The sequence below is a fragment of the Hylobates moloch genome, unplaced genomic scaffold, assembly GCF_009828535.3.
Source record: "Hylobates moloch isolate HMO894 unplaced genomic scaffold, HMol_V3 SCAFFOLD_1, whole genome shotgun sequence".
NCBI classification, from domain to species: Eukaryota; Metazoa; Chordata; class Mammalia; order Primates; family Hylobatidae; genus Hylobates; species Hylobates moloch.
This window is the reverse complement of record NW_026652276.1, coordinates 104,466,106-104,488,451: the sequence shown is the minus strand read 5'-3', so window position 1 is coordinate 104,488,451 and position 22,346 is coordinate 104,466,106. Positions and strand designations below refer to the sequence as shown.

At 45.0% G+C, this 22,346-nt stretch overlaps 1 long non-coding RNA gene across 1 annotated transcript; it reads left to right on the top strand.

Moving 5' to 3' along the window:
* The first annotated feature begins 1,391 nt into the window (after positions 1–1,391).
* LOC131381915 (uncharacterized) lies at positions 1,392–21,595 on the top strand. Its single transcript, XR_009210967.1, has 6 exons — positions 1,392–1,497; positions 4,257–4,360; positions 8,487–8,713; positions 11,249–11,313; positions 19,860–19,983; positions 21,501–21,595. It is a non-coding gene; the product is annotated as an uncharacterized LOC131381915 (long non-coding RNA).
* The last annotated feature ends 751 nt before the right edge of the window (positions 21,596–22,346 follow it).

Here is a 22,346-nt window from a genome sequence, read left to right as displayed (position 1 = left end):
TCTTCTCCCCTCCTAACTCTAGTATAAAGTGACATTGTATATGCTGGTGCTCTGATCTCAGTCTGTGGATACTAGATATTAAGATTGGGGAGAAAATAAAACAGCCAGTTAATGTGCACCATTTTTACAGGCACTGTCAGTAGCATATAAGAAATAGCATGTTTCTCAAAAGTAAATTAGTTCATAGTAGTCAGTTGGCACATTCAGCATGTACTTCTGTGAGATTTTTTTTGGTATCTTTAAACTCTTCATTCATTAATCCTGTTAACTCAAAGCTTATTTAATAACATAAGCTCTTGGTTATGAACTAGATGTTAGGAACAATAGAGAAATGTAGAGCTAATGTAATGAGTTAAAAGGATTGGGGCTGTAGGAATAATGTTACCAGGAATAACTTGAGGATTGTTTGCTACTGTACCTAGCTATGATTTTCCAAATAGGGAGGTGCCTGTTTTTCTCACATAAAAGTAATTGTGCAGGTAGGCTGAGGCTGACATTGGTTCAGTTGCTTAAACATGGTTAAGGCTGGCTTCCCTGTGCTTCTCTTCACTCTCTTTTCTGGTGCATGATGACCAAGAGAGCTCCTGTCATCATGTCTCCATCCATCATGTCTCCATCCAATTAAAAGTAAAGAAAATGCAACATGAGCCCTGCCTGCACGCATGGTCAGGAAAAGCAAGAGGCTTTTTTTGAATTCTAGCAGAATTTTGCATAAGCCTCTTGGTTTTAAAAAAAGATGAATTTTAAAATAATAAAATAAAATAAAGCACAAACTCTGAGGCCAAAGTGATAGGATTTAAATCTGTGCTCTGCCACTTAGGAAAATTACTTAAATTCTCTGTTGTTTAGGTTGCACACCTGTAAAATGGGAGGAGGAAAATAATATTTGACTCATGATTTTTAAAATATGAGATGTTATTTCTTTAATAAACAGCTGCTATCATTTCAGAACACTTGCTATTTAGGCACTTAGGAATTTTTCACTAGAAGAAATGTAAAGAAAGACGATGGGCATTTGTAATGGATTTAACATTCATCATTTGACTGCCTGACTGACCCCCAGAGCTGTGATTTTACTCATGAATTTTTCAGAAGTCCCTTAGCTAGCAATGAGCCTAACCAGCCTCCCACTGTCACCATTCAGTGCTCTTTTGTTCTTCTCTGTTTCCTCTCAAACTTGTTTACCCTCACACAGTGATAAAAACTTGCATTTCTTTTCTTTCCTTTTTAGAGACAGGGTCTTGCTCTGTCACTCAGGCTGTAGTGCAGTGGTGTGATCATGGCTCGCTGTAGCTTCAAACTCCTGGGCTCAAGCAGTACTCCCACCTCAGCCTCCCAAGTAGCTGGGACTACAGACGTACACCACCATGCAAAGCTAAATTTTTTATTTTTTGTTGTAGAGATGGGATAATGCTGTGTTTCCCAGGATTGTCTCAAACTCCTAGCCTCAAGTGATCCTCCTGCCTCAGCCTCCCAAATTGCTGGGATTATAGGCAGGTATGAGCCACCTGTGCCTGGCCCCCTATTTCCTTTTTTTAAATAACAACTTTATTGAAATATAGTTCACATACCATAAATTCATTTAGCAAAGTGTACAATTCAGTGGTTTTTATAATATTCACGGAGCTGTGCATCTATCATCACAATCCATTTTAGAAGCTTTCATTACCCTGTAGAGAAATCCACACTTCTTAGCCACTAGGTTCTACTCCCCCCATCCCCCTGTGTTCTCATAGGCAACCACTGATCTATTTTCTGTCACTATAGATTTGCCTAATCTGGACCTTTTTTTCTTCTTTTTTTTTGAGATGGAGTCTTGCTCTGTCATCTAGGCTGGAGTGCAATGGTGCGATCTCAGCTCACTGCAATCTCTGCCTCCTGGGTTCAAGCAGTTCTTCTGCCTCAGTCTTCTGAGTAGCTGGGATTATGGGCACCTGCCACCACACCTGGCTAATTATTGTATTTTTAGTAGAGACAGGCTTTCACCATGTTGGTCAGGCTGGTCTGAAACTCCTGACCTCATGATCTGCCTGCCTCGGCCTCCCAAAGTGGGATTACAGGTGTGAGCCACCGCACCCAGCTTGGACCTTTTATATAAATAGGATTGTGCAATATGTGATCGTTTGTGGCTGGCTTTTTTTTTCCCTCTTAGCACAGTGTTTTCAGAGTTTCTTCCTGTCATAGCACGTGTCAGTATTTCGTTCCTTCTATGGCTGAATAATATTCCATGGTAGAGATACACCACATTTTGTTTATTAATCAGTTGATGAACATTTGGGTTGTTAACATGTATTGGCCACTGTGAATAATGCTGCTATGAAGATTCATTTATAAGTTTTTGTGTGGACATATATTTTTATTTCTCTGGGATATATACCTAGGAGAGAAATTGTTGCATTCTATGATACTGTACATTTAGCCTTTTGAGAAACTGTTTTCCAAAGTGGTTACACCAGTCAGGTGCAGTGACTCAGACCTGTAATCCCAGCTACATGAGAGGCTGAGGTGGGAGGATCACTTGAGCCTACAAGTTAAAAGAGACCAGCCTAGGCAAGGTAGTGAGATCCTATCGTGATTTTTTTAAAAATCAAATTAAAATGACAAGAAAGAAACACCCAAACAAAGTGGTTAAACCATTTTATGTTCCCACCAATAATGTATGTGGGTTCCAATTTCTTCACATTTTCACCAGCATTTCTTTTTTTGAGACAGGATCTCGCTGTGTCGCCCAAGCAGGAGTGCAGTGGTGTGATCATGGCTCACTGCAGCCTCGAACTCTCAGACCCTTGCGATCCTTTTACCTCAGCCTCTTGAGCAGTTGGGACTATAGTCACAAGCCACCACACTCAGCTAATTTTTTTGTTTTTAGTAGAGACAGGGTTTCACTATGTCGCTCAGGCTGGGTTTTGAACTCCTGGACCCAAGTCATCCACCTGCCTTGGCCTCCCAAACTGCTGGGATTATAGGAGTGAACCACCATGCCTAGTCCTCTATCTCTTTTCTCTCTGCCTTTTTTCCTTGGTAGATTGAAATGTATCATGTACCAGCTATCCATCCAATGACTGCCCATCAGTTCAAAATTCACCCTTCACTGCCTGCTCTGCAAACATAGATGTGGGTTCCTTACATGCTTCCTCTATCAGCTGGTGCATTATTAAATGTTGTCAGTACATTGTGCTAGAGGGACTTTGTAAGAGGCTGTTCTTTCTGATTGTAGTGTGTCAATCTCCACAGCCAATGAGCTTGTCCAGCACTGGGCTCCTGCCCTGCACGGTGCTCAGCAGCACCCAGTGGCCAGCAGTTTCTCTGCACCTACGTGGGTGGTTTTGTAGTGAGACAACTGTTCATTAATAGCTTAATCTAGCACCATAGAAGGCGGATTTTCAGCAAATTCCAGAGGGCAGATTGCTAGCATGTTCCACCATGTGGTAATGCAGCAATTCTGCCATTGAATTACCCATGACTGTGCCCTCTCCAAGGGTGGCTGGATCTCAGCCCTAGTGAGGAGTCCCTTCCTTGGTCACTCCATCTCATCATAGGGATAGTAGGGGCAGTTACTGTTCATTGTATCAGCTGGTCCTATACTTTTTTTTTTTTGAGACAGGGTCTCCCTCTGTTGCCCAGGCTAAAGCACAGTGACGAAATCACAGCTCACTGCAGCCATGACTTCCCTGGCTCAAGCAATACTCCCACCTCAGCCTCGTAAGTAGCTAGGACTACAGGTGTGCACCACCACACCTGGCTATTTTTTTTTTCTTTGGTAGAGACAGGGTCTCGCTGTGTTTCCCAGGCTAGTCTCAAACTCCTGGCCTGAAGCAATCCTCCTGCCTTGGCTTTTCATATTACTAGAATTATAAGCATGAGCCACCATGCCTGGCGTCTGATAGTCCTATGTTCTCTAGAGTTCTTTTTACCTTTTGGTAGCCAATCTCTTATTATGCTGTTACCCTGTTATAATGAATAATTCTCTGTATTAAATTTTACCACTTTAAACTTTTGAGTGGTTTTTATCTCCTGATTGGACTCTAATATGCTAAGAAGGGTCCCTGGAGATAGACTCACACAGATGGGATTTGGGCATAGGTTTGGTTATCCAAGGGACCGTGCTGAGCTCCTTGCCAATGGGAAATGGGATGCTGGTGATTTCCAGGAAGTGACCTCACAGTTTTCTTGGGGGACTTTACTGGTCCTTCTTCAGGAAACCCTCTCCTTACCCCTATCATCACTCTTTCACTCTCATCTTTACTCATCTTTAGCCTCAGCCGAGATGTCTCACCCCACTCTCTATGACGCAACAAGAAGCCCCTGGGGAGCGTTTCAGTCCCACTCTGTACTTCTGTCATGTGCTCATCACAGTCTGGTAAGTGCTGGCATACAATTCCTAGATTAGTCCATTTTGCATTGCTATAAGGAAACACCTGAGGCTGGGTACTTTATAAAGAAAAACAGTTTATTTGGCTCACAGTTCTGCAGGCTATACAAGTAGCATGGTGCCAGGCTGGGCACAGTGGCCCACATCTGTAATCCCAGCACTTTGGGACGCTGAGGCAGGAGGATTGCTTGAGCCCAGAAGTTTGAAACCAGCCTGGGAAACATGGTGAGACATTGTCTCTACTAAAAATACTTTTAAAAAGATCAGCCAGGCATGATGGTGCACTGATGCATGCGTATGGTCCCAGCTACTTGAAGATCTCTAGCCCAGGAGGTCAGGGTCACAGTGAGCCATAATTACACCACTGCTCTCTAACCTGAGTGTCAGAGTGAGACCCTGTCTCAGAAAAAAAAGTCATAGTGCCAGTGTCTGCTGGTGAGGACCTCAGGAGGTTTCCACTCATGGTAGAAGGTGAAGGAGGAGCCGGCATGTCACTTGGTGAGAAGACGGAGCAAGGGACAGGGGAGGAGGTGCCAGGCTCTTTAAACAGTCAGCTCTCACATGAACTAGTAGTGACAGAACTCACTCATTACCATGGGGAGGGCACTAAGCCATTCATAAGGGATCTGCCCCCATGACCCACACACCTCCCACCAGGCACCACGTCCAACATTAGGGATTTAATTTCAATATGAGAATTGGAGGAGACAAACATTCAAACTATATCAATTTCCTGCTACCCTGTAAGCTCTGTGAGAGCAGAAACTCTTATACCTTGTTCACTACTGTTTCCTGGGCACCTATTATAGTGCCTGGTTATTTGTTAGAGCCTGATGTGTTGGCTCAAGCCTGTAATTCCAGCACTTTGGGAGGAGGGGGCCAGGGGATTGCTTGTGCCCAGGAGTTGAAGACCAACCTGGGCAACTTAGTGAGACCCTGTCCCTAGAAAAAATAATAAACTGGTTGGGTGCAGTGGCTCGTGCCTGTGATCCCAGCAGTTTGGGAGGCTGATGTGGGTTGATCACCTGAGGTCAGGAGCTCAAGACCGGCCTGGCCAACTAAACATACAAAAATTAGCCAGGCATGGTGGCATACACCTGTAATCCTAGCTACCTGGGAGGCTGAGGCAGGAGAATTGCTTGAACCTGGGAGTTGGAGGTTGCAGTAAGCTGAGATCGCCCCACTGCACTCCAGCCTGGGTGACAGGGTGAGACTTTGTCTCAACAACAAAAAAAAAAAAAAAGAAAGAAAGAAAGAAAAAAGAAAAAATAGTATACTTAACCAGGTGTGGTGGTGGTACATGCCTGTAATCCCAACTGCTTGGGAGGCTGAGGTGGGAGGATTACTTGAGACCAGAAGATGGAAGCTGCAGTGAGCCATAATCACCCCACTGTACTTCAGCCTGTGTGACAGAAGGGTACTCTGTCTCAAAAAAAGTAAAAAAAAAAAAAAAAAGTGAACAAGAAAAGGTGTCAGGAGAGTACCGTGAATGTGGGTCATGTCAGTAGAGTGTAGGGACTTGGGCAGGAGTGGCTGGACCCCAAGAGTAGGTTGGTGGAGACCAGGTCATTCATCCTAAGCAGTTTGCCCTGTAGCATGTAGATCAAATATCCAATGTTGGCTGCTGGTGACTGAACTGGGCTTCCTGTTTCTGTGTTTGGTTTGACCATCACAGTGTTGAAGAACTGTTGTAGTGAATACCTTGCAGTTTGCTACAGTTTCCCCCGCTCTCCCACATTACTCCAACCTCCTTCCCTCATGTAGGTTGCCTGACCCGCTGATACCTGTGTTTGCTATCCCTGCAGATGGGTGGGTAGGAGGCAATTTAAGGAGGAAGATTTAATATATGAGTTATAGAAAGATAAATAGACTGGGCACAGTGGCTAAAGCCTATAATCTCAGCACTTTGGGAGGCCAAGGCGGGAGGATTAGTTTGACCCAGGAGTTCAAGACCAGCCTGGGCCACATAGTGAGAACCCCCTCTCTACAAAAAATTTAAAAATTAGCCAGGCATGGTGGCATGCACCTACAATCCCAGCTACTCAGGAGGCTGAAGTGAGAGGATAGCTTGAGTCCAGGAATTGAAAGCCCCAGTGAGCCGTGATCTTGCCACCGTACTCTAGCCTGGGTGATAGAGTGAGAGACCCTATCTCAGAAAAAAAAAAAAGCAAGAGAGAGATAAATAGATCCAGCATTGGTGGGAGTGTGCTTTTGAGTGCTCTTTAGGAGAAAATTTTATTTTAACATTTTTTTCTTCTTTAAATTTTTTATATTCTCTTTTCTTTTTTTTTTTTGAGACGGAGTTTTGCTCTGTCACCCAGGCTGGAGTACAATAACACAGTCTCAGCTCACTGCAACCTCCACCCCCTGGGTTCAAGCGATTCTCCTGCCTCAGCCTCCTGAGTAGCTGGGACTACAGGCCCGTGCCACCATACCCAGCTAATTTTTGTATTTTTAGTAGAGACGGGGTTTCTCCATGTTGGCCAGGCTGGTCTTGAACTCCTGACCTCGTTATCCACCCGCCTCGGCCCCCCAGAGTGCTAGGATTAGAGGCGTGAGCCACTGTGCCTGGCCAAATTTTTTGTATTCTAGCAAACTATTTCTTCAACAAGGAGAAATTAATTTCATCCAAAGAGCCCTAGGAGCAGGGCAGACTCAGAAAATCAGAGGCACTGTAGTCAGTTTGAGCAGCTTATATCTTTGGACTGCTAAGTTGGCCAGCATCAGTCTGGGTCCATTCTCTCCTCTTTAATTCCTCAAATACAAAGTGCCCTGCTGGAATCTGAAGTCGGATATGCAGTAGATCAGCAGTGACTCAGCCGCTTACTATGTTTTGAGGCCTTATGCTAGGAAATGTGCAGGATACAAAATGTAAGGAAAGGCTGGAGTAGAGCATCTCCTGGGGAAACAAGAGCCAGAGATATGGTGTTGCCCCATGGAGACAGCCAGCTGGTATTTGGCAGTGCTTTGTGGAAAGTCTGTACTTTGGTAAAGTCTCTACAATCTGGAATGTGGCCTACACTATTATAGGCACCCAAACTCCAGTTTTTTGTTTGTTTGTTTGTTTGTTTGTTTGTTTGAAGACAGAGTCTCGCTCTGTCACATATGCTGGACCGCAGTGGTGCGATCTCGGCTCACTGCAACCTCCACCTCCCGGGTTCAACTGATTTTCCTGCCTCAGCCTCCTGAGTAGCAGGGATTACACACGTCCACCACTACACCCAGCTAATTTTTGTATTTTTAGTAGAGATGGGGTTTCACCATGTTGGCCAGGCTGGTCTCGAACTCCTGACCTCAGGTGGTCTACCGCCTCGGCCTCCCAAAGTGCTGGGATTACAGGTGTGAGCCACTGCGCCTGGCCAAACTCCAGTTTTTCATGTTCCCTGCATAGGTCAGGGTCGTAGGGAGTGATCCATTCTAGCAGAACTCCCTCGATTTTAAGGCAGGTATTCTATTTATTAATTGACAAAGGAGGCATATTTCTCCCCTGGTAATATAAAGATTTAGGTCCTTTTCCCAGGGTCTCTGTTTCCACCATGAGGGTTCTTGAAAAACTAAGCAGAGGATGAGGAAAAGACTGTGAACAAGCTTGCTGGTCCCTCCCTGTCCTACAAAAGAGCATACCTCTTCTATAGCCAGAAGACCCTTTTCTTTAGTCAAGGCTGGACAGACTGAGATGAGGGGGTGTCTGTGTGTCTGCGTGCGTGCATGGGTGTGTGTGCGTGTGTGGGGGTTGTGTGTGTATGTATGTATGTGTATGTTGAGACAGGGTCTCACTCTGTCACCCAGGCTGGAGTGCAGTGGTGAGATCAGAGCTCACTGCATCTTCCACTTCTGCAGCTTCCACTTTCATCCTCCCACTTCTGCAGCTGCCACTTTCATCCTCCCACTTCAGCCTGCAGAATAGCTGGGACTATAGGAATGTGCCACCGCACCCAGCTCATTTTCTAATTTTTTGTAGAGATAAGGTTTCACTGTGTTGCCTAGGCTGGTCTTGAACTCCTGGCCTCATGGGATCCTCCTGCCTTAGTCTCCCAATGGGCTGGGATTATAGGTATGGGCCACCTCAGCTGACCTGCAATGATTTTTCAACAATGTGATTCCTCTTTTACAGAACCACCTAAGCTGAAGATTCCCTTGAGAACAAGGGCTAGCCTGTGATTTCATGACCTTTCTTCCATTTGTGGTTCTTGCCAATTGGAATTTAAATGACCTTTTATCAAGATGAATAAACCCAAGTTTCCCAGTGCTGGAATATAGAAAATGGATGGATAAGTAAGTCCCACTCAGCACCCATAGCCCAGGCATGGGGACCTCAACACACAGACATCACCTTTCATTGTGAGTAGCTCAGAGATGACATTCTTGGTTGTCAAGTACCCACTGGCAATAGTTTATATAACAGCAAGTGAAGGAATAAATAGTCACCAAAACATTTTCTGTTCCCAATTCCAGCATTAATTGGATTAGTTATCTTATGAAGAATTTTCATATACCACAGTCCTGACCATATCTTCAAATCAACAGAAAAATTCTATTAAACAGTCAACCTTCTGTCTCACTCTGTTGCCCAGACTGGAATGCAGTGGTGCAATTATGGCTCACTGCAGGCCCAAGCAGTCCTCCTGACTCAGCCTCACAAGTAGCTGGGACTACAGGTGCTTGTCACCACACCTCACTAATTTTCTCATTATATATATATATATATATGGAATTGGAGGAGGCAGTATAGTGAGTCACTGTCTGTATTTTTTTTTTTTTTTTTTTTTTGAGATGGAGTCTCACTCCATGACCCAGGTTGGAGTGCAGTGGTGCAATCTCGTCTCACTGCAAGCTCCGCCTCCTGGGTTCACGCCATTCTCCTGCCTCAGCCTCTCCGAGTAGCTGGGACTACAGGCGCCCGCCACCACGCCCAGCTAATTTTTTGTATTTTTAGTAGAGACGGGGTTTCACCATGGTCTCGATCTACTGACCTCGTGATCCGCCTGCCTCGGCCTCCCAAAGTGCTGGGATTACAAGCGTGAGCCACCGCGCCCGGCCAGTCTGTATTATTTTTTAAAAATTGCCAAGCTTTACCCTGGAAGGTTTATTTACAATTTAAACATCACTAATAGTATAAGAAAATGCCCATTTCACTGCACCTTTGCCAGCACAGGGTATTATAATTTAACCAGTTATTTTCTGTTAGATTATTTTTAATAAATAAAAGACCTCATATTACTTTATTTTCATTTGTCACTTTTTTTTTTTTTTTTTGAGACAGAGTCTTGCTCTGTCACCAGGCTGGAGTGCAGTGGTGTGACCTTGGCTCACTGCAACCTCCGCCTCCCAGGTTCAAGCGATTCTCCTGCCTCAGCCTCCTGAGTAGCTGGGATTACAGGCACACGCCACCATACCTGGCTAATTTTTGCATTTTTAGTAGAGACAGGGTTTCACCATGTTCATCAGGCTGGTCTTGAACTCCTGAACTCATGATCCACCCACCTCGGCCTCCCAAAGTGCTGGGATTACAGGTGTGAGCCACCGTGCCCGTCCTATTTGTCAAATTTTAATATATTTTCTTATGTTAGCTTATTAGCTTTATTTCTTTATTGTCTTTTTTTTTTGAGACTAAGTCTCGCTCTGTCTTCCAGGCTTGAGTGTAGTGGCACAAGCAGAGTCTCAACTTACCACAGCCTTGACCTCCTGGGCTCAGGTGATCCTTCCACCTCAGTAGCTGGGACTATAGGCACATGCCACCATGCCTGGCTATTTTTTTTTTTTCGGTACAGACAATGTCTTGCTATGTTTCCCAGGCTGGTCTGCAACTCCTGGCCTCAAGCAGTCCTCCCCCACCCCCTCCCAAAGTGCTGGTATTATAAGTGTGAGCCACCATGCCTGGGCTGTCTGTAACTTTTCCATTTATTTATAGAGTTAATGTGTCTTTTACTAATTCGATGATCTATTTAATCTCATTAAATTATAAAAATAGTAAATATTTTTAAGAAAGAAGTGAAAAATTTCCTTTACTCTTTAGACCGATAATCTTATCTCAGGAAACAATTGTTATTGAGAAAATGGGCCATATTTTTCAAGATATAGGCTAATTGGGCATCACTTCACATTTTCATATTTTGTGGACATCTATGCCAATACCTATTGATCTTTCTTATTCCTTTTCATGGTTGCATAATATTTTATTATATGGATGTATCACAGTTTACCAGTCAGCCGCTGTAGGCATTTAGGCTCCTTCTAATATTTGCTTTGAGCTCTTTATATAATTAAAAATTAACCCCCTCAGCCAGATGTGGCAGCTCACACCTGTAATCCCAGCACTTTGGAAGGCTGAGGTGGGAGAACTGCTTGAGGGTAGGAGATTACCATAAGCCTGGTCAACATAATGACACTTTGTCTCTACTAAAAATTAAAAAAAAAAATGAGCTGGACATTGTGGTGCACACCTGTAGTCCCACCTCCTGGGGAGGCTGAGACTGGAGGATCACTTGAGCCTAGGAGGTTGAGGCTGCAGTAAGCTATGATCACACCACTGCACTCCAGCTTTGGTAACAGAGTAAGACTGTGTTTCTTAAATAAAATAAAAATCAGGTGGGAAGATTGCTCAAGCCCAGGAGGTTGAGGCTTCAGTGAGCTGTGATCGCACTACTGCAGTACAGCCTAGGCAATAGAGCAAGACCCTTTCTCAAAAAATAAAATAAAATAAAAATTACCCTTTATCATATTTCCCAGTGACACCTTCCCTCCTACATTTTTCCTAGAAGCCCTTGAATTTTGTTTGCTTTTCACATACCATTTAAAACGTTTAAGTGCTGATGTCTGTCTGTGTCATCCCTCTTTTTTTTTTTTTTTTAAAGAATGTCTTTTTGTCACTTTCAGCTGAATCTACCATGAAAGACTTCAGAGTCCAGGAAGAGAGACTGACTGGGCAACATCTTATTCAGGTACAAAAAGACTTGGACTATAACACAAAAATGGTCAAATAACAGTACATGCATGAAGTGCAATGGGAAGCTCTTCTGGAGGGTGAGAGAAGCTTCCAGTTAAGGTAACATTGAAACCGGGTCCTGAAAGATGAGGAAGAGTTGCGTGAGAGTGGGGAGGGAAGGGGGAGGTGGAGGGATGGTGAATGGGCTGGGGTGGGATGGAGTGAGCTGCCCAGGCAGGGAAACCAGCACTGTAAAGACCTGGACAATGAAGATGGCACATTTTGTTCAGGGAATGGTGAAGTAAGTGTGGCAGGAATGCATTGGAGAGACAGAATTTGCTTGTAAGGAATTTTGCCTGAGAGACCTCATTACAGTTTCTAATCTGTTGATGTTATCATGCATCCCTGTCCTTATCAAATAGTTTGGAATAGGTGTAATGATCACAATAACACCAATCATAGTATTTCATTAGTTCTCACAAAATCACAGGTAGGTGCCACAGTTATCCCCATTTTGCACACAAAATGATGAAGACCTGTGGATAGTAAGTGATTTGCCCAAGCTCACCTGGATATTAAGACTGAGTCAAATGTTGGGTCTTGTTTGACTTTAATGCTTGCTTTGTTCATGAGCACCATGCATTGCCTCTCCTATGCAGTTAAGCATGTAGACAGGTGAGAGAAGAACCCATGTTTCTCTCTACTCACACACTTCTGACCAAATGTGTGTGCGGAGTTTCTACACCAATTCTCCAACTCTCTGGATACCAACTGCGTATCCCACAATTCCATCCTGACGCTACCTGGAGTTAGTGCAGACCCTAGAGTTTAAGGGCTCAGTCCCACGAGACCACCCTCACTTCAGATGCCAGTTGCAAGTTCTAGGTTGTAACCTATATTTTGAACAACCAGTTAGAAATCAGGGGCTCCCATGACCCTCTTCTTGGGTTTAATTATTTGCTAGAACAACTCACAGAACTTAGAAAAACAGGTTTTTTTTTCTTTTTTTTTAAGAGACAAGGTCTCGCTCTGTTGCCCAGACTGGAGTGCACTGGTGCAATCATAGCTCATTGAAGCCTCAACCTCCAGGGCTCAAATGATTGTCCTGCTTCAGCCTCTCAAGTAGCTGGAATTACAAGTTTCCCATCACCACATCTGGCTAATTTTTTTAATTTTTTGTATTGATGGGGTCTTGTTACGTTGCCCAGGCTGGTCTCAAATTCCTGGGCTCAAGTGATTCCCCCACCTCTGCCTCTGAAAGTGCTGGGATTACAGGCATGAGCCACCACATCTGGCCAGTTTATTTTCTATTACTGGCTCAATGTAAAGGCTGCATCTCAGGAACAGCCATTGAAAGAGATGCACAGGGCAAGGTAAGTGGGGAGGGGCACAGAGCTTCCATGCCCTCTGTTGGGCACGCTACCCTCCCAGCACCTCCTTGTGTTCAGCAACACAGAAGCTCTCCAAACCCTGTTGTTTAGGATTTTTATGGAGGCATGATTGATAAAATCATTGGCCATTGGTGGTTAAGTCAATCTCCAGCCCCTTTTGCCTCCTGGAGTTCAGCCAGTAAGGCTGAAAGTTCCAAGCCTCAAAAAATGTGGTTGGGGTTGGGCGCTGTGGCTCACGCCTGTAATCCCAACACTTTGGGAAGCCGAGGTGGGCAGATCACCTGATGTCAGGAGTTCAAGACCAGCCTGACCAACATGATGAAACCCCGTCTCTACTAAAAATACAAAAATTAGCTGGGCATGGTGGCACATGCCTGTAATCTCAGCTACTCAGGAGGCTGAGGCGGGATAATCACTTGAACCTGGAAGGAAGAGGTTGTGGTGAGCCAAGATTGTCCCATTGCACTCCAGCCTGGGCTACAAGAGCCAAACTCTGTTAAAAAAAAATGTGATTGGTTCCTCTGGCAACCAGCCCTTCTAAAGCAGTCTAAGCACTTGCAGCCACCCAGGCATCTCAACAGCATCCCACAGGCTTTCTTACCATGCTGCAGATCTGAAAGAACTTAGAGGCCCTTGTGTCAGGAACCTGGGACTAAGACCAAATATTAAAACAGAAGGTGCTCCTATTACCTATATCACTAAGGACTTTATAAGAGCTTTAGAAGCTTTGTGCCAGGAACCAGGGGCAAATACCAAATATATATTTCTTTCCTTGTATTTGAGACAGAGTCTCACTCTCCCACCCAGGCTGGAGTGCAGTGATGTGATGGTAGCTCACTGCAGCCTTGACCTCCTAGGCTAAAGCAATCCTTCCACCTTAACCTCTCTGGTAGCTGGGACTACAGGTGTGCATCACCATGCCCAGCTGATTTTAATTTTAATTTTGTAAAGGCAGGGTCTTGCTATGTTGCCAAGGCTGATCTTGAACTCTTAGCCTCAAGCATTCCTTCCTCTTTGGCCTCCCAAAATGTTGGGATTACAGATGGGAGCCCCCATGCCCACCAATCACAACGATCTTTATAAGAGAAAGGAGGTAGGAGAGTCAGAATTAGAGAAGGAGATGTGGTGATGGAAGAAGAGGTCAGAGAGGAAGATTTGAAGATGCTGCACTTCTGACTTTGAAGATGGAGTCAGGGGCCATCTTCAAGGTGAGTCAAGGAATGGGAGTGGCTTCCAGAAACTGGAAAAGGCAAGGGAGCACATTCTCTCTAGAGCCTCCAAAAGGAATGCAGCCCCTCTGACACCTTGACTTTAGCCTTACTAGACCTAGCTGGGTTTCTGTGCCCCAGAACTGTAAGATGGTAGATTTCTGGTGTTTTAAGCCACTAAATGTAGGATAGTTTGTTGCAGCAGCAAGAAGAAATGAACATGAAGCCAGGGGCAGTTTCTCGTGCCTGTAATTCCAGCACTTTGGGAGGCTGAGGTGGGAAGATTGCTCAAGCCCAGGAGCTTAAGACCAGCCTGGGCAACATAGTGAGACCTCATGTCTACAAAAATTTTAAAGAAAAGGCCGGGCACGGTGGTTCACGCCTGTAATCCCAGCACTTTGGGAGGCCAAGGCGGGTGGATCACGAGGTCAGGAGTTCAAGACCAGCCTGGCAAAGATGGTGAAACCCCGTCTCTACTAAAAATACAAAAATAAGCCTGATGTGGTGATGGGTGCCTGTAATCCCAGCTACTTGGGAGGCTGAGGCAGAGAATCACTTGAATCCGGGAGGCAGAGGTTGCAGTGAGCCAAGATCACGCCATTGCACTCCAGCCTAGGTGACAGAGTAAGACTCTATCTCAAAAAAAAAAAAAAAAAAAAAATTAGCCAGGTGTTGTGGCATGCACCTGTAGTCTCAGCTCCTAGGGAGGCTGAGACAGGAGGATTGTTTAAGCCTAGGGGGTTGAGGTTGCTGTGAGCTGTGATTGCACCACTGTACTTCAGCCTGGGCAATAGAGCAAGACCCTGTCTAAGAAAGAAAGAAAGAAAAAGAGAGAGACAGAGAGAAAGAAAGAAGGAAAGAAAGGAGCATGGTGGGAATGGGGACAGATGGCAATGTTAAGTAGAGTCGTCAGGGTTGGCCTCTTAAGTGGAAATTGAGCAGAAGTTTGAAGCAGGTGATGGAGCTGGCCAAGGTGCTGAGGGAAGAGCACTGTAGGCTGAGTCAACAGGTAAAGGCGTTAGGAGGAAACTCCCAGGTGTGTCTGAGGCTCTGGAAGGAGGCCAGAGGAGCAAAGAGATAGAGGGAGTGAAGCAGGCGAGGAGGCCAGGGAGTTGCTGGGCTGGGATCAGTACAGATCATGTAAGCCCTGGAGGCTATTGCTGGGGCTTTGGCTTTTACTCTGACTGAAATGGGAACTGTGGGTGGGGGTGTTGGGGGTGGGTTCTGAGCAGAGAAGCAACGTGATCTTTCTCCTGATTTAAAAGCACCCCCTGGCTGCTGAGTTGAGAAAGATTGTGGGAAGATTTGGGTAGAAGCAGGGGGGCTGAGATTTGGCAACATCCAGGTGGGAGATGAAGTCAGTCAATAGGATTTTCTGACAGACTGGATGTAAGCTGTGAGAGAAGGCAGGAGTCAAGGTTGAGGTTGGTTCTAATTGAATTATTAAGTAATTTTTGAAAACACTACTGCCTTTCCCAGTCCTACCAAGTAAACGATGCTAAATTAAAGAAATCTCAAGTCAGGCCACACAGGTGCAGTGGCTCACACCTATAGTTGCAACAGTTTGAGAGGCAGAGATGGGAGTATATTTTAAGGCAATGAGTTCAAGAACTGCCTTGCAACATAGCAAGACCTCCTCTCTACAAAAATAAAAGAAAGAAATTTAATAAAATATAATAAATATAGCCGGGCATGGTGGTGTGTACCTATGGCCCCAGTTACTCAGGAGGCTGAGGTGGGCAGATCTCTTGAGGCTAGGAGTTTGAGACCATCTTGGACAACATAGACTTCTCTGTCTACAAAAATTAAAAAAAAATAGCCTGATATGGTGGTACTTATCTGTATTCCCAGGTACTGGTGCAGCTGAGGCAGGATGATCTCTTGAGCCCAGCTGGTCAAGGCTGCAGTGAGCTATGATTATACCACTGCACTCCAGCCTGGGTAACAGAGCGGGACCCTGTCTCAAAATACAAATATGAATGAAGTGAAATCTCAAGTCAGACCAGTCCCTTCTAGAATATGCAGGCCTTGCAACCACATAGCTGCATGATCAGGATTATGTGGCTGTGGATGAGGAGACCCCTGCCCAATTGTTGTTGGCTATATAATCAGTTTATTTTTATTTATTTATTTATTTATTTATTTATTTATTTATTTATTTATTTTTTTGAGACGGAGTCTTGCTGTGTCGCCCAGGCTGGAGTGCAGTGGCGCAATCTCGGCTCACTGCAACCTCCGCCTCCTGGGTTCAAGCAATTCTCCTGCCTCAGCCTCTCCGAGTAGCTGGGACTACAGGCGCCCGCCACCACACCCGGCTAATTTTTTTGTATTTTTCGTAGAGACGGGGTTTCACCGTGGTCTCGATCTCCTGACCTCGTGATCCGCCCGCCTCGGCCTCCCAAAGTGCTGGGATTACAAGCGTGAGCCACCGCGCCCGGCCTGCTAATCAGTTTATTTTTAAATATAGTAATCAGATATATTTCATCATACTTAAAGGTCTCAAATATGTCTTGGTTTTGGAATTCTCCTTGGAACAGGTTGTAACATCTTATTGGCTCCATCATTCCCTAATTTTTTTTATCTTATCAGTTTTTAATAAGATCAGAATTGATATTAGACTACCTAATCAGTTTTGATTAAGGAGAAAATGAAATTGTGTTGTTCACACTTTATCCAAGATTGGTGTCATATTTGCTAAATCAAATCAATACTTGAACAAATGCAAAATTAGGGCTTCTTTATCATGAAACACTATGTCATTCTTGAAGAAGATGCCTTTTTTTTTATTTTTATTTTTTAAAGATGGTGTCTTGCTTTTGTCGCCCAGGCTGGTGTAATGGCGTGATTTTGGCTCACTGCAACCTCTGCCTTCTGGGTTCAAGCAATTCTCCTGCCTCAGCCTCCTGAGTAGCTGGGATTACAGGCGCCCGCCACCACACCCATCTAATTTTTGTATTTTTAGTAGAGATAGGGTTTCACTGTTTTGGCCAGGCTGGTCTCAAACTCCTGACCTCAGGTGATCTGCCCACCTCAGCCTCCCAAAGTGCAGGGATTACAGGCATGAGCCACCATGCCTGGCCTCCATTTCTTTTTTGTAGTCTTTGATAAACAGCTGCTATCATTGCAGACTTGCTATTTAGGCACTTAGAAATTTTTCACTAGAAGGCATGTAAAGAAAGACCATGGGCATTTGTAATGAATTTAGCATTCATTCTTTGACTGCATGACTGTCCCCAGAGCTGTAACTTTACTAATGAATGTTTCAGAAGCCACTTAGCTAGCAACTGGGCCTAACTAGCCACTTACTCTCATTATTCAGTGCTCTTTTATTCTTGTCTATTTCTCCTCAAACTTGGCTACACTCACAAAGTGATACAAACTTGTATTTTCTTTCCTTTTTAGAGACAGGGTCTTGCTCTGTCGCCCAGGCTGCAGTACAGTGACATGATCATGGTTCACTGTAGCCTCAAACTCCTGGGCTTAAGCAATCCTCAGTCTCCCAAGTAGCTGGGACTACGGATATGTGCCACCATGCCCAGCTAATTTTTTAATTTTTTATCATAGAGATGGGATCTCGCTAGGTTGCTCAGACTAGGCTCAACTCCTGACCTCAAGTGATCCTCCTGCCTCAGCCTCCCAAAGTGCTGGGATTACAGGCAGGCATGACCACCTGTGCCCAGCCACTTATTATTTTAAATAAAAGCTTTATTAAAATATGATTCACATACCCTTCAATTTATTTATTTATTAAAATCTGCAATTCAGTATGTTTTAGAATATTCACAGAGCTGTGCATCGATCACCACGGTCACTTTTAGAACCTTTCATTACCCTATAGAGAAATCCATACCTCTTAGTCACTGCCTCCTACTCCCCCCGACCTGCCTTGGCCCCCAGCCTTAGGCAACCATTGATTCATTTTTTGTCACTATAGAATTTCCTAATCTGGACAAATAGAATTGTACAATATGTGATCTTTTGTGGCTTTTTTTTCCCTCTTAGCACAATGTTTTCAAAGTTCCTTTATGTCATAGTGCGTATCAATATTTCATTTCTTCTATGGCTGAATAATATTCCATGGTAGAGACACACTGCATTTTGTTTATCTGTTCATCAGTTGGTGGACATTTGGGTTGTTTCCACGTATTGGCTATTATGAATAATGCTGCTATGAAGATTGCTGTACAAGTTTTTGTGTGGACATATATTTCTATTTCTCTGGGATATATGCCTAGGAGTGAAATTGTTGCATTATATGATGACTGTATATTTAGTCTTTTGAGAAACTGCCAGTTTGTTTTCTAAAGTGGCTACACCAGTTGGGTGTGATGGCTCACACCTGTAGTCCCAGCTACTCAGGAGGCTCGGTTGGGAGGATGGCTTGAGCCCACAAGTTCAAGATCAGCCTGGTCAAGATAGCAAGACCCTGTCTTGATTTTTTTAAAAATCCAATTAAAATGACAAGAAAAGAAATACCCAAAGTGGTTACACGATTTTATGTTCCCACCAGTAATGTATGTGGGTTCCAATTCCTCCACATCTTCGCTGACTTTTTTTTTCTAGACAGGGGCTTGCTCTGTCTCTCAGGCTGCAGCACAGTGATGCCATCACAGTTCACTACAGCCTTGACCTCCCAGGCACCAGTGATTTTCTCATCTCAGCCCCCTGAGTAGCTAATAATTACAAGTGCATGCCACCATGCCTGGCTAATTTTTATATTTTTTTGTAGTGATGGGGATTTACCATGTTGCTCAGGCTGATCTCTTACTCCTGGCCTCAAGTGATCTGCCCACCTCAGCCTCCCAAAGTTCTGGAATTACAGGCTAAGCCACTGTGCCCGGCCTTCACCAACATTTGTTATTATCTGTTTTTTTTTCTTTATATCTTAAAGCAGTATAAGAACAAGTGTGTTCAATTATAGTAAACAAAAATTATAATCCCAGGGCATTGGAGGGTGGGAGGGTGAGATAGGAAGATCTTTTGATGCCAGGAGTTTTTTGTTTGTTTGTTTGTTTGTTTGTTTTGAGACAGAGTCTCACTTTGTCACCCAGGGTGGAATGCATGCAGTGACGTGATCTTGGCTCACTGCAACCTCCGCCTCCCAGGTTCAAGTGGTTCTCCTGCCTCAACCTCCCGAGTACTGGGATTACAGGCCCATGCCACTACCGCCCGGCCAATTTTTGTATTTTTAGTAGAGATGGGGTTTCGCCATGTTGGCCAGGCTGGTCTCGAACTCCTGACCTCGGATGATTTGCCTGCCTTGGCCTCCCAAAGTGCTGGGATTGCAGGCATGAGCCACCATGCCTGGCCTGATGCCAGGAGTTTTAGACCAGCCTGGGCAACCTAGCAAGACCTTGTCTCTACAGAATATTTAAAAATTAGCCAGATGTGGTAGTGGCTGCCTATAGTCTCTCTATTTTTTTATTTTTTATTTTTTTACTTTTTGAGACATGGTCTGGCTCTGTCACCCAGGCTGGAGTACAGTGGTGTGATTATGGCTCACTGCAGCCTGAAACTCCTGGGATCAAGTGATCAACCCTCCCACTTCATTCTACCACGTAGTGGGAACCACAGGTGCATGCCACCCGGGTCTCACTGTGTTACCCAAGCTAGTCTTGAGCTCCTGGCCTCAAGTGATCCTCTCACCTTGGCCTCCAAAAGTGCAAGGATTACATGTATGAGCCACCATGCCTGGCCCCTACCCTGCCTATTGAGAACCAAAAGAATGATCCAAATTCTCCTTAGCTCAACTCAAGCCATTTCCCGATTGCTTCATCAGCAAGGAGCTGGTTATTGGGCTGTCCAGGCCTCCCAAGCAGCACAGAAACGAGGTGAGGGAGTTTTCCTGCTGCTCCACTCTGTGAGGAGTTGGGGGTTGATGTTTACTCGTTTGCAGAGAGAGATGCCTTGTAGGTACCTTAGAATGGAAGGGACCCTGATTCCAATATCCTTTTTTTCTTTAGAAACAGGACCTTGCTGTGTCACTCAGGATGGAGTTCAGTGGTCCTATCATGGCTCATTGTAGCCTCAAATTCCCAGGCTCAAGCGATCCTCCCACCTCATCCGTCCCAGTAGCTGGGACTACAGGTAAGTGCCATGACACTTGGGGAATTTTGGGTTTGTTGTTTTTTTTTTTTTTTTTTTTTTTTGTAGAGATCGGGCCTCACTATGTTGCCAGGGCTGACCTTGAACTCCTGGACTCAAGGGATTTTCCTGCCTTGGCCTCCCAAAGTATTGGTAATACAGCCATGAGCCATTGTGCCCACTATCTCTGGTTCTTAACCTTCTGCCTCCCTCTTCCACATTTAAAGAACGCTTGTAATTACTTGGGCTCACCCAGATACTCCAGGATAATCTTGTTTTAAAGTCAGCTGATTAGCAGCATTAATATCATCTGCACTCTTAATTCCCCCTTCCTACGCAATTGTGCGGTGTAACATAGGACATGAGCAGTTGGGGGTGGGGGTCGTTACCTTGGCCAGCACAGTGACTATTTTGTGTCAGGTACTGAGCTAAGGACTGGTGAATTAAACATGAATAACACACACTCCCTAATCTCCATTCATATATGGGAGGAGCACCTCACTTCCCATACTCCTGAGAATCTGGGGAGTCAAGGAAGGCTTCCAGGAGGAGATGATGCCAAAGCAGACAAGTGACAGAGGAGCCAAAGCTAGCCAGGAAGAGAGTAGAGATTTAAGGGGAAGCTTATTCTAAGCAGAGGGCATCACCCACTTCAGAGGCTCCCAGAGGAGAGAGAGTGGGCAATCAAGGGGCAGGTGAGGCTCAGTTGGACTCTATAGCAGGTAAAATGGAGAGGGGCAAGCAGTGAGGCTGCCTTGCAAGGCAGGGCAGAGCAGGGGTTTGGACTTAATACCCAAGGCAAGGAGAAGTGATGTAAATGGGGGAGGAGTAATGTGATGAGATTCATGGATTAGAGACGTGGCCCAGGCTGCTGTGTGGAGAAGGCACCAGGGAAAGCAGATGGCTCAGTGGGTGTGCTGGAGACCTAAAGCAGGGGACACACTGAGTTTAGGGAGAGGTTTTTTTTAAATCTAAGAAGTTCGATTAGTTTAAATGATGGTGAGAAGGAGCTAAAAGGGGGGCGTAGGTAATGATACAGGGAAGTGGGAGGAAGAACTGACAAGTGAGGTTCCAGAGAGAGCAGGAGAAGAGAAGATTCCCACAGGGGGATTAGCACTTCCTTTTCTTTTCTTTTTCTTTCTAAGACAGGGTCTCACTATCGCCCAGGAGTGCAATGGCATGATCTTGGCTCACTGTAGCCTAGACTTCCCAGGCTCAAGGGGTCCTCCCACCCCAGACTCCAAGTAGCTGGAACTACAGGTGTGCATCACCACTACATCTGGCTAATTTTTTTCTTTTTTTGGTAGACACAGGGTCTCACTATGTTATGCAGGCTGGTCTCCAACTCCTGGCCTTGAGCGATCCTCCTGCCTAGTCTTCCCAAATTGCTGGGATTACAGGCTTGAGCCACAATGCCTGGCCTCTGCTAGTTCTGTATTCTCTCGAGTTGTCTTTACTTTGTGCTATTGTGTCCCTCATTATGCTGATCCTCTATTAAAATTAATACTTTTTTTTTTCAGATGGAGTTTCACTCTTGTTGCCCAAGCTGGAGTGCAATGGCACGATCTCAGCTCACTGCAACCTCCACCTCCCAGGTTCAAGCGATTCTTCTGCCTCAGCCTCCCTAGTAGCTGGAATCACAGGCATGTGCCACCACGCCCAGCTAATTTTGTGATTTTAGTAGAGGTGGGGTTTCTCCATGTTGGTGAAGCTGGTCTCAAACTCCCGACCTCAGGTCATCTGCCTGCTTCAGCCTCCCAAAGTCCTGGGATTACAGGTGTGAGCCACTGCACCTGACCAAAATTTAATACTTTTTATATTAAATTTACATATATATTTTTTTACTTTTAGTTTTTGATACCGGGTTTCACTCTGTCACCCAGGCTGGAGTGCAGTGGCACAGTCTCTGCTCACTTCAACCTTCACTTGCCAGGCTCAAGCAATTCTACTGCCTCAGACTCCTGAGTAGCTGGGATTACAGGTATGTACCACCACACCCAGCTAATTTTTGTGTTTTTTACAGAGACGGGGTTTCACCCTGTTTCCCAGGCTGGTCTCAAACTCCTGAGCTCAAAGTGATCCACCCGCCTTGGCCTCCCAAAGTGCTAGGATTACAAGTTTGAGCCACCTTGCCCATTCTAGTTTAAACTTTTGAGTGGTTTGTGTCTCCTGATTGGACTCCTACAAAGACAGAATTGACGCTAGGAAGGGTACCAGGAGATGGACCCACACAGATGGGATTTGGGCATAGGTTTGGTTATCCAAAGAGCAGAGCTGAGCTCCTTGCCAATGGGACATGGGATGCTGGTGATTTCCAGGAACTGACCTCACAATGACTCAAGCTACCACTTATTGTTGATTGTGAT